The 10,005-nt window shown below is 43.3% G+C and overlaps 1 long non-coding RNA gene across 1 annotated transcript; it reads right to left on the bottom strand.

The window, feature by feature from the left end:
* Positions 1-3,516: 3,516 nt before the first annotated feature.
* Positions 3,517-9,547, bottom strand: LOC309539684. Its single transcript, XR_014222950.1, has 2 exons — positions 8,767-9,547; positions 3,517-6,923 (listed from the first exon to the last, which is right to left on the bottom strand). It is a non-coding gene; the product is annotated as an uncharacterized lncRNA (long non-coding RNA).
* Positions 9,548-10,005: the final 458 nt, after the last annotated feature.

Raw genomic sequence — 10,005 nt, 5'->3', positions numbered from 1 at the left:
CCAACTCAGCTTCCTGGCAAGCGTTCCAGAATCCAGTGGCTTTTTTCTTCATAAAGAGCCAACGGCGAAATATGCGATGGAAATGGAGAGGCGTTTTACGCCGCTTTTAATCGAACAAACTTGCAGTGCACAACCGCAACTCAGGCGTATTGAAATTCTAGGGCACACCCCCTCCACTGCGTTCAGGGGAATGAAGCCAAAATACTGAGCTTCAAATACTTGGGATTAACTGAGGCGTGGAGCTGGCTTTTAATAAGTGGACATTATGGACCTCACTGTGGACTGGGCTTCTGTTGTAGGCTGCTAGGTAGGTGGAAGAAACTACTCATTTCTCCCTTTCCTGCAATTCCATGACATTACTCTGTTAACAGAAGCAGCCAATGTGGTTTCCTCCAGCTACAGTTGTCCGCCTACAAATCCCATCAGCCCCAGCCAACATGGACAATGGCCAGGGGTGGTGGGAATTGTAGTGGACGTCTGGAGGGTGCCATATTGGTTTCTGCTCCTCTATGATCCAGCTCCCCAAATGATATGAAAAACGGCAGCAAATTTGAATACACGCCCAATGGACATCGATCGACCTCAGAATTCTCTGGAGGAGCCTATGTTTCAAAATAAATAAAATAAAATAATAATTATTGTTATTACTACGTTGTTGTTGTTATTTCTTACCTGCCTTTCATCATAGTAGTAGTAGTAGTAGCAGTAGTAGTAATATATTGTAATTTTTTATACCCCGCCCATCAGGTGGCTCCCAACAAAATATTAAAAACATGATAAAATCATCATATATACTCCTGGTATTGAACACTATTATAAATCTTATAGAGAAGAAATTTAAAACTGACTTCCAATTAATGAATATGATGGTAATTATATTACTCTTCTTATATCTTATAGTGTAAAAAGGAACGCGGGTGGCGCTGTGGGTTAAACCACAGAGCCTAGGACTTGCTGATCAGAAGGTCTGCGGTTCGAATCCCCGTGATGCTGTGAGCTCCCGTTGCTCAGTCTCTGCTCCTGCCAACCTGGCAGTTCGAAAGCACATCAAGTGCAAGTAGATAAATAGGTACCGCTCTGGCGGGAAGGTAAACGGCGTTTCCATGCGCTGCTCTGGTTTGCCAGAAGCGGCTTAGTCATGCTGGCCACATGACCCAGAAGCTGTACGCCGGCTCCCTCAGCATATAGAGCGAGATGAGCGCCACAACCCCAGAGTCGGTCATGACTGGACCTAATGGTCAGGGGTCCCTTTACCTTTCTCTTATAGTGTGGTGGTTTGTTTGATTCTTCTGTTATTTGTTTGTTTGATTGTATGTTTGTTTGTTTGCTTACTTGTATGTACATCTGTTTTTTTCATAAATGTATTTATTTTAAATTAATAAAGATATATTAAAAAATAAAACAGGAGGGCAAAAAGAAAGGAGAAATGGCAAAACATGGTGTTGGGCTCATAAAGGGAGGAGGAGGCAGTCCAAAACGCCTCAGAAAACAACACGCCTCGTTGGGAGGAAGGCAAATTCCAAAGCAGAGCGGCTAACTGGTAAAAGCTGTGCTTTTCGCGTGTTATTTTTACATTCCCCACGGTGGTCTGTCAGAATTGCACCAAGCCAGGAATATCAATCAGGGAGGAGGAAAGCAGCCTGGTCAGTTGGTGGCTGTGTCTGAGGATTCCCTCAAAAATCCAGGAAGCCTGAGCTGTCGAAATGGTGGCAGAGGGGAAAACAGCAGCTGGGGGTTTGTTTAGGCCAGGGGTCTGCAACCTTTAAGACAAAAAGAGCCACTTGGACCCGTTTCCGAAGAAAAAAAAACCTGGGAGCCGCAAAACCATTGCGACATTTAAAGCATGTGCGCCGCTGCCCTCCGATCTGACAGCGGGCGGTAAGGTGACGTCGGGACGTCGCCCCCATGCGACGTCACAGCCAGTACAGCGCCCGCCACATTGGGGGAGTGTCCGGGCGCACAATGCGCCTCCTCCCCTCGCTAGTATCCACCCCGGAGCCGCGGCAAAGGTGTAAAAGAGCCACATGCAGCTCCGGAGCCGCGGGTTGCAGACCCCTGGTTTAGGCCCTAAACTTTAGGAATGAGTTTCTCTCTCTCTCTTTTTTTTGAAAAGTTTTTATTGTTAAAATAATTCAGCATTAATACAAACATATTGCAAATATACAAATATACAAACATACAATTTCATACAATCCTTTAAAATGTTCAAACATACCTACACTCAATCCCACAGATAATTCCTTTTCCCATCACCATCTACCACCCCTCACCCCACCTTTGTGCTAGACTTCCAATCTACTCAATTGCAATTTCTTTCCACTTCTATTGCTTTCTTTCACACACCTGTGACCTAATTTCATGCTTCTTTTTCTATCACACATTGTTATCCATCTTATTTAGTATTCCAGTATTTAAAACGGAACTTGTTTATTCTAAGAGGAGTTCTGATTTTTCAATATGGCTTTGCAAGTATAGGAAAGAGTTTCTCAAAGTGTGTGACGGGAGCCTTGGAGCATTTTCGGGTATAGCTCAGCGCCCAGTACATCCCCAAAGCATGCCGCCACCTTTGGGATCAGAGCAATGCTAGAAGCAGCTCCCCACAGGTCTAGGGCCTGTTTCTGGGTGGAAAGAGGGGGTGTTCAAAGGGTAAGGGAGGCTGGAAGGAAGAGAGAGGGTGGGGGGAAGTGAGGAAATGGAGCACTTGGGCAGCTGGCGTGTGAGGGAAGGAAGATGCAGTAGTAAAAAAACATGCCGTTTCCAGAATTCGCCCTTGCACCCAGCTGCTAAAAAAGGCATGCAAGGCCTTTTGCACAACAGCGCCAGTCGTTAGAAGGGTGTGCTTCTCAGCTGCTTTTTCTCGAGGGACCCTGCACTCTGCAATCGAAAAAGTGCAGGAATTGGAACGGAGCTCAAAAATTGAAAGGATTTCGCATTCGTTTTTCTCCCCTAAACGGGGGACGGCAAGCTTCTAGTACAAAGATGGGTGGGAAGGCCGAACGAACTATCAGAAGTGTGTCAAAGGAGGATTACAAGGGGCAAACCTTCAACACAAAGCAGTTCGCCCCTCACCTTTTTGCAATTTGCAATAATAATAAAAAGGGGCACGTATAAACGTGCTTTGATTGCATAATATATGCAGGTTTCAGAATTCGCACTTTGTGCAGAATTTAGGGGGAAGCAACTGCGGTTCAGCCCGTGCGCTGCATGCAAAACCTGCCATATTCGATTTGCGGTGTTTCCATGTGGGGCTCGGAAAGACCTCTGCCTGAACCCCTAGAGCGCTGCTGCCTGCCTGTGTAGACAATACTGTGCTGGATGGACCAATGATTTGACTTGTCTCAGGCAGCTCCCTGTGTCCCTTGCATATTTTATTTATTTTTAGGTCGTATATTGCCTTATGGTTATTTTATACGGAAATGCGGTTTACAAGTATTCCAAATAAATAAATAAATAAATAAATACTCTCTTTCTTTCTTTCTTTCTTTCTTTCTTTCTTTCTTTCTTTCTTTCTTTCCAAAAAAACCTTAAGCCCACTTACTAGGGAGTAAGCCTCAACTGTGAAAACTGAGTGATTAGTCCTGAGCAAGCACGCACCAGACAGCGCTGCCAGCGAACGGTTTGCTTGAGTCCACCACTCCAGCCGAACTGCCGCAAACCGCAGACCGCGAAGTGCTTTGAGGATCGAGAAGATGCACCGCAACCCCCAAACTCTCCTTTAAACCCCTTTAAAGAGCATCGTGGAAAAGGGGCGAGGGCGCGAGGCTTTGTTTCTTTGCTCTCTAAGAGGTCCAAGCCGAAGAACATTTGATCACCTGAGCGATTTTTCATTTTTTTTTTTTTAAAATGTCTTTTGTTTTCAATCACGCTTGGGGAAGTTTTCTACGCTTCTCAGAAACCAACCTGTCAAGGATGCCTCTCTATTCTGCCCCCCCCCCCGCCCTTTTCTTCCAACCAAGGCTGCTAAGCCACGAGGTATCTATTTAAATGCTGGCTTACTAAGATCAGCCCACGGGGCTGGAAACTCCCTTTAAAGGGAGCCCGCAAATTTGCAACAGGGTGAGAAAACCTGTTGGCAGATTTGAATATCTGAACCTCCTGAGAGTGCAGAGGGGGAAGTACCTACCGATGGGCTTTGCAATGCCCCTGAAAGGATGGAAAAGGACAGAAGCGGACTTTCCTTTCCACTGTTCAGACCGAAGACCAAATGACTAAGAGGCTCCCACACATCATATCTGCATCATTACTATGACTATGACAACTGATAACACTCTCATGTCAACTGTGTTAACTGGGGACGGGAGGCCACAGGTCTCTCGTGGTAGAGCACCTCTTTTGCATGCAAAAAAGCACCGGTTTCAATTCTGAGCATCGTCAGGTTAGGAGCTGAGAAGCTGCCCTCTGTGAAACCCTGGAGTAACGTTGCCAGCCAGTGCAAAGTGCTGGGTGGCTCAATATTCTGACTCACCACTTTTCTCTCTAAACGGAAAAGACCCAAATACTGCGAGTTTTCTTCGTAAGGGAGCTACCCTTCATCATCTTGGTGATCTGAACCTTTTCCAACTCTGCATTATCCTTTTGGAGCCGAGGTCACCAGAACTGCAAACATCATCATCATCACTTTGAATTTGTATACCGTCTTTCTATCTTGCAATATCCAAGGCGGTTTACAAACTGAAGAAACAAAGAATGAGAAGAGGCAGGAAAGATATTGGAGATACACTTCAGAGGTCCAAACTATGGGGAGCTCCCCCCCCCCAATATAATTAATAATTTGGACTGTAATTTGGTCGTTGTTTTTTCTTTTAGTTTATTGTTTTTAACTGGATTATGATATGGATATGTTAATTGGCTGTTTATATTGGAAAAATCAATAAAAATTATTTTAAAAAGAAAAGAAACAAAGAACGTACACCTTATAACAATCTAATGCAATACAAAAATGTGATGATAAAACGTAACTTTGAAATAAGCAACCTACATCAAATAAAGTAACATTCAACAATCATTAGAACAGTATAGAATAATATTATCAGCAGATGGAAATTAAACAGAAATCCACACTTAACAATTACAATAAATAATTTCTAAACTACAATCAACAAAACAACAGCAAGGAAATAAACAACTATCTGACAAGGAAATAAGCAACTGTGGCAGCTCCCAATCAAGTGTTAAAAACAATACAGCATTAAATATTAAAAACTTCCCTAAACAGGGCTGCCTTCAGATGTCTGTTAAAGATAAGATAGCTGCTTATTTCCTTCACATCTGATGGGAGGGCATTCCACAGGGCGGGCGCCACTACCAAGAAGGCCCTCTGTCTGGTTCCCTGTAATTTAGCTTCTCGCAATGAGGGAATCGCCAGAAGACCCTCGGCGCTGGATCTCAGTGTCCGGGCTGAACGATGGGGGTGGAGACGCTCTTTCAGGTATAGAGGACCGAGGCCGTTTATATACCTTCTGCATATCCAAATTCATATAATTTGCTCATTTAATTATCTACTTTAAACATGTACTCTTATGAAACTGCAGGTTGTTACAATAATCCTGACAATGTTTTTATCTGTTTGCAGTTTATCTGTAAATATTCAATAAACCATTTCCATTCTTTTATAAAAAGTTTGTTATCTTGATTTCTTATTCTTACATTTCACCATTTTTGCATATTCCATAAGTTGTTTTTTTTAATCTATTCTTCCTTTCATGGGACTTCTGCTTCTTCCCACTTTGGGGCAAATAGCATTCTTGCTGCTGTAGTAGCATACATGAATAAATTTCTATGCAATTTAGGTAGTTCTGTCCCTATAATTCCCCAAAGAAAAGCTTTTGTTTTGTTTTTTTACAAAAGTTATTTTGAAACATCCTTTTCAATTCATTGTATATCATTTCCCAGTAAGCCTAATAGGGCTGGGAAACATCTGGTTTTCAACACTGTGATATATCACCAGTTAAACATCACAATATACCAATATATCACAATGTCCAAAATATGGATGGAGCTACAAATATAGAGGCATTGGCTAGCTTCATGGTTTTCCCTGCATTGTGATTTTTGCATAACACACAATTCACAAAATTATGAAGCTGATATCACAATATGGACTTCAAACTGGTTTGCGATCATATATTGATAGATCACCCAGCCCTAAGGTCTAACGCACTTCGAAGGGTCGTTGTGATGATTAAACTAACAATTGAGGCTCTTTTACAGTAATGGTAAAGGTAAAGGGACCCCTGACCATTAGGTCCAGTTGTGACCGACTCTGGGGTTGCGGCGCTCATTTCGCTTTATTGGCTGAGGGAGCTGGCGTACAGCTTCCGGGTCATGTGGCCAGCATGACTGGCGAACCAGAACAGCGCACGGAAACGCCGTTTACCTTCCCGCCGGAGTGGTACCTATTTATCTACTTGCACTTTGACGTGCTTTCGAACTGCTAGGCTGGCAGGAGCAGGGATCGAGCAACAGGAGCTCACCCCATCGCGGGGATTCGAACCACCGACCTTCTGATCGGCAAGTCCTAGGCTCTGTGGTTTAACCCACAGCGCCACCCGCGTCCCCCTCTTTTACAGTAGTCAACTGGAAAAGTTTTGGCATGGGGTTATTGCTGCCCTCTGCATCAAAGGCTGGGCAGGTGTGTGCTGGAAAACAGCTGCTCTGTTGCTTCGCTCAAGAATCGAAAGATCACATCAATAAGCATTTTTTCCGAACAGTTTGAAAACCTTAAGCGCTAAGCTAATTGCGGCATTCGTTTTTCTTGGGTCTTGGTTACTTTTTCTGCGCTCGCTGCTTCAAGAAGACGGATCGAGGTTCTGTAAGAGCTGGGAAACGCTTTCAAGCAGGCGTGACATGGAAACATTTGAAGCGCCTTCTTCTCTGACCATGGGGACCTGCCATCTGAGATGCGAATCCACTGTGGGAAAATGCTGAAAGCAAAAAAATATCCTCTACTATCAGCAGAAGGCCGCCATGAGATCTGTGAATGGCACTAGGAATTGCACCAGCTGCCAACTGAGCTAAGTTGAAAGTGCCGATACTGGTGTCCAAAGCTCTATAAAGCTAGGGGTTGTTTTTAACATATTAAAACAGTGCAAAAAGAAATTATCAGGGAATCGCTTTGGGAAATTTAACGGGTAGCGATTAGTAGAAAGAGAAAGGGGCGATGTTTGGATGGAAGAGGGACGTGTCTGGGTGGGAAGGTGCGCATTTCGGCGTTGTGCCTCGCTTGTGGCCTGCTGTTCCACAGGCCCAAGGATTTTTAGGAACCGCTTTTCAGACTGCTATCAAGCTCAGCTCAGAAACCTCAGCTGATTAATCATGCTGCATTTTCGTTAAACGGTTCCGTTACATTTGCATACATCTGGATATGAGTCAACAACGGTTCTGAAGCAAAAGAAGCAGAAGCCTACTTTGTGTCGCTGTGTGCGCATGCGCACACACAGACACATATTGCACTGCATTTAAACCTCACTTGTTGCTCCAAGTGGTGAATGGGATTCTCCTTTCCCCCGTTTTATCCTCTTAACAACCCTGTGAGGCAAAGAGGCAGTGACTGACTCCAAGGTCAACCAGCACGCTTCAACGTCTGAGTGGAGATCTGAAGCCTGGTCTCCCACGTCCCAGTCCGACACTCTAGCAACTAAGCCACACTGCCTCTCATACATGTGTGGGTTGAAGCAGCCATTGCTGTAGGACAGGGTGGGGAACTTGTGGCTCCTCCAGGTGTTGTGGGACACAGGCTCCCATCAGCCCCAGACAGTGTGGCCAATGGTTAGCGACTCTGGGAGTGGTTGCAACATAAAGAGGGGTCACAGGGCCCTCATCCCTCTTGTGTGAGAACTACGAGGCAACAACAACAACAACAACACTACAGTGGTACCTCGGGTTAAGAACTTAATTCGTTCCGGAGGTCCGTTCTTAACCTGAAACTGTACTTAAACTGAAGCACCACTTTAGCTAATGGGCCTCCTCCTGCTGCCGCGCCGCCGGAGCACGATTTCTGTTCTCATCCTGAAGCAAAGTTCTTAACCCGAGGTACTATTTCTGGGTTAGCGGAGTCTGTAACCTGAAGCGTCTGTAACCTAAAGTGTATGTAACCCGAGGTACCACTGTAATAATAAATAATAATACCCTGTCCATCTGGCTGGGTTGCCCATGACACTCTGGGTGGCTTCCAACACATAATGAAACATTTAAAAAACCCAAACACCTTCCTAAAATGATGATGATGATGATGATGGTTCAGTAATTCAATAACACTGAAGAGGGTGCCCACAATCCAGGTTTTACTGATTTATTTACCACATTTGTAACCTGCAATGCCTTAAAAAAGCTCGGTGAGATGTAGATGATTCCTCCCTGGTCTATTTTATCCTCACAACAATCTATGAGATAAGCCTAGTCTTCAAGATTGTGACTGGACTGAGGTCACCCAGACAACTTAGTGGGTGAGTAAGAATTTGAACTTAGGTTTTCCTAGTCTTAAGTCTGCCACTTCAACCAGTATACTGCACTGGGTTTAAGAATATATCATCTATCTATCTATCTATCTATCTATCTATCTATCTATCTATCTATCATCATCTATCTTCTGCCTGGTTAACCAGGGCACATTCGCAGTAGGTCATCTTAATTTTTTTATTGATGACTCCGACCCAGAAGTAGCCAACATCTGGTGGCCTCTAGTAGTTGTTGAGCTACAATTCTAGCCAAGCTGGCGTGGACTTCTGGGAGTTGGAGTGACACCTGGATGGCACTAGGTCGACTCACCTTGATTTAACCGATTAATTGGATAAAACATTGTATTTCTGCTGCCAACCACCTCGAATCTCCTCAAATCGAACTTCAGCAGAAGAAGTTGGTAGCCCGCTACTGGAAAACAAAGAAAAATAGATGAAAGCCACTAACTGCATAGATAAGAAGCACTCACAGCATTCTTTGTTGAAACCCAGAAGTTGGAAATAAAACGGAAATAAAACCATTTTATACCCGCCTGAATCACCCCAGAGTAAGCTGCTTGTAATACTTATCTAATAGAAGCCCTTTCCGTCACCCAGTTCTGTTCCTCACAGAGATCTGTTAAAAGCAAAAAAGGGGGATTTTATTGTAAAAGCATCAACAGCTCAAGGCTGTTGCTTAGCAGTTATTCCTTTCTCTTCAGATCAGCACTCCCAACCTTTCCCCACTAAACTCCTCTTTAAGGTCACAGCCTCCTTTTCTTTTCTCTTGGGCCGAAGGCAGGTGAGAGAACTGAACCTGTAACTGCTTGGAAAAGGTGAGTCCCACGAAAACCAGGGCACAAACAGACACAGATAAAAGGGAACCTTCCACCACTGACATTCCCTCAGTATCTCTGAATGTCTTTGTGGCCATCAATGTTTCTTGGGTTTCCCCTCTCTTTAACGCAAGGCTGCAAGTCCAAACGATAGAATATCTACAGATGCCCATGATGACAGGGAGAATTAGAGGGTATCCAAAACAGAAAGTACAGAAAGAATGGAAAATCTTTAATGAGTATTTGGCAAAGTATTGCAATAACAAATATCTCCTGGCAGAAATAGAATGATCCTTGTAAAGCAAACAAATATAATGTTTTTTGATATCTGACGAGAACAAAGAATACAATACAATACAAAGAATACAAAATACAATAACTTGGAACTGTGTGTGAAAAAAATTGTAGAAATAATAATACAATGAGTCTAATCGGTTATGTTAAGAAAAAGATAAAGAGATAAAAGTGTAATATGAAAACCTCAGTAAGTTAAAAGTGATGTTGTGTAATTTCTTTATTAGTATTTATATATTGTTTAAATTGGTTAATTGTAATGATTTGATGTAGCAACTACTGTGGTTTTTTCCTTTGTTATTGTTGAACTCTAAATAAAGTTTTATTCTGTTGTTTTAAAAAAAGGAATTAATTGAAAGCATGCCATTAAAAGTTAGCCGTTAAATACCGTGAGCACTGCATAATGTAAACATACTCTATATTGACTGTGTGCTCAAACT

Source organism: Podarcis vaucheri, assembly GCF_965113315.1.
Source record: "Podarcis vaucheri genome assembly, chromosome: 8".
Lineage (NCBI taxonomy): Eukaryota > Metazoa > Chordata > Lepidosauria > Squamata > Lacertidae > Podarcis > Podarcis vaucheri.
The sequence above is the reverse complement of the archived record's forward strand: the minus strand, read 5'-3'. Positions and strand labels throughout refer to the sequence as shown.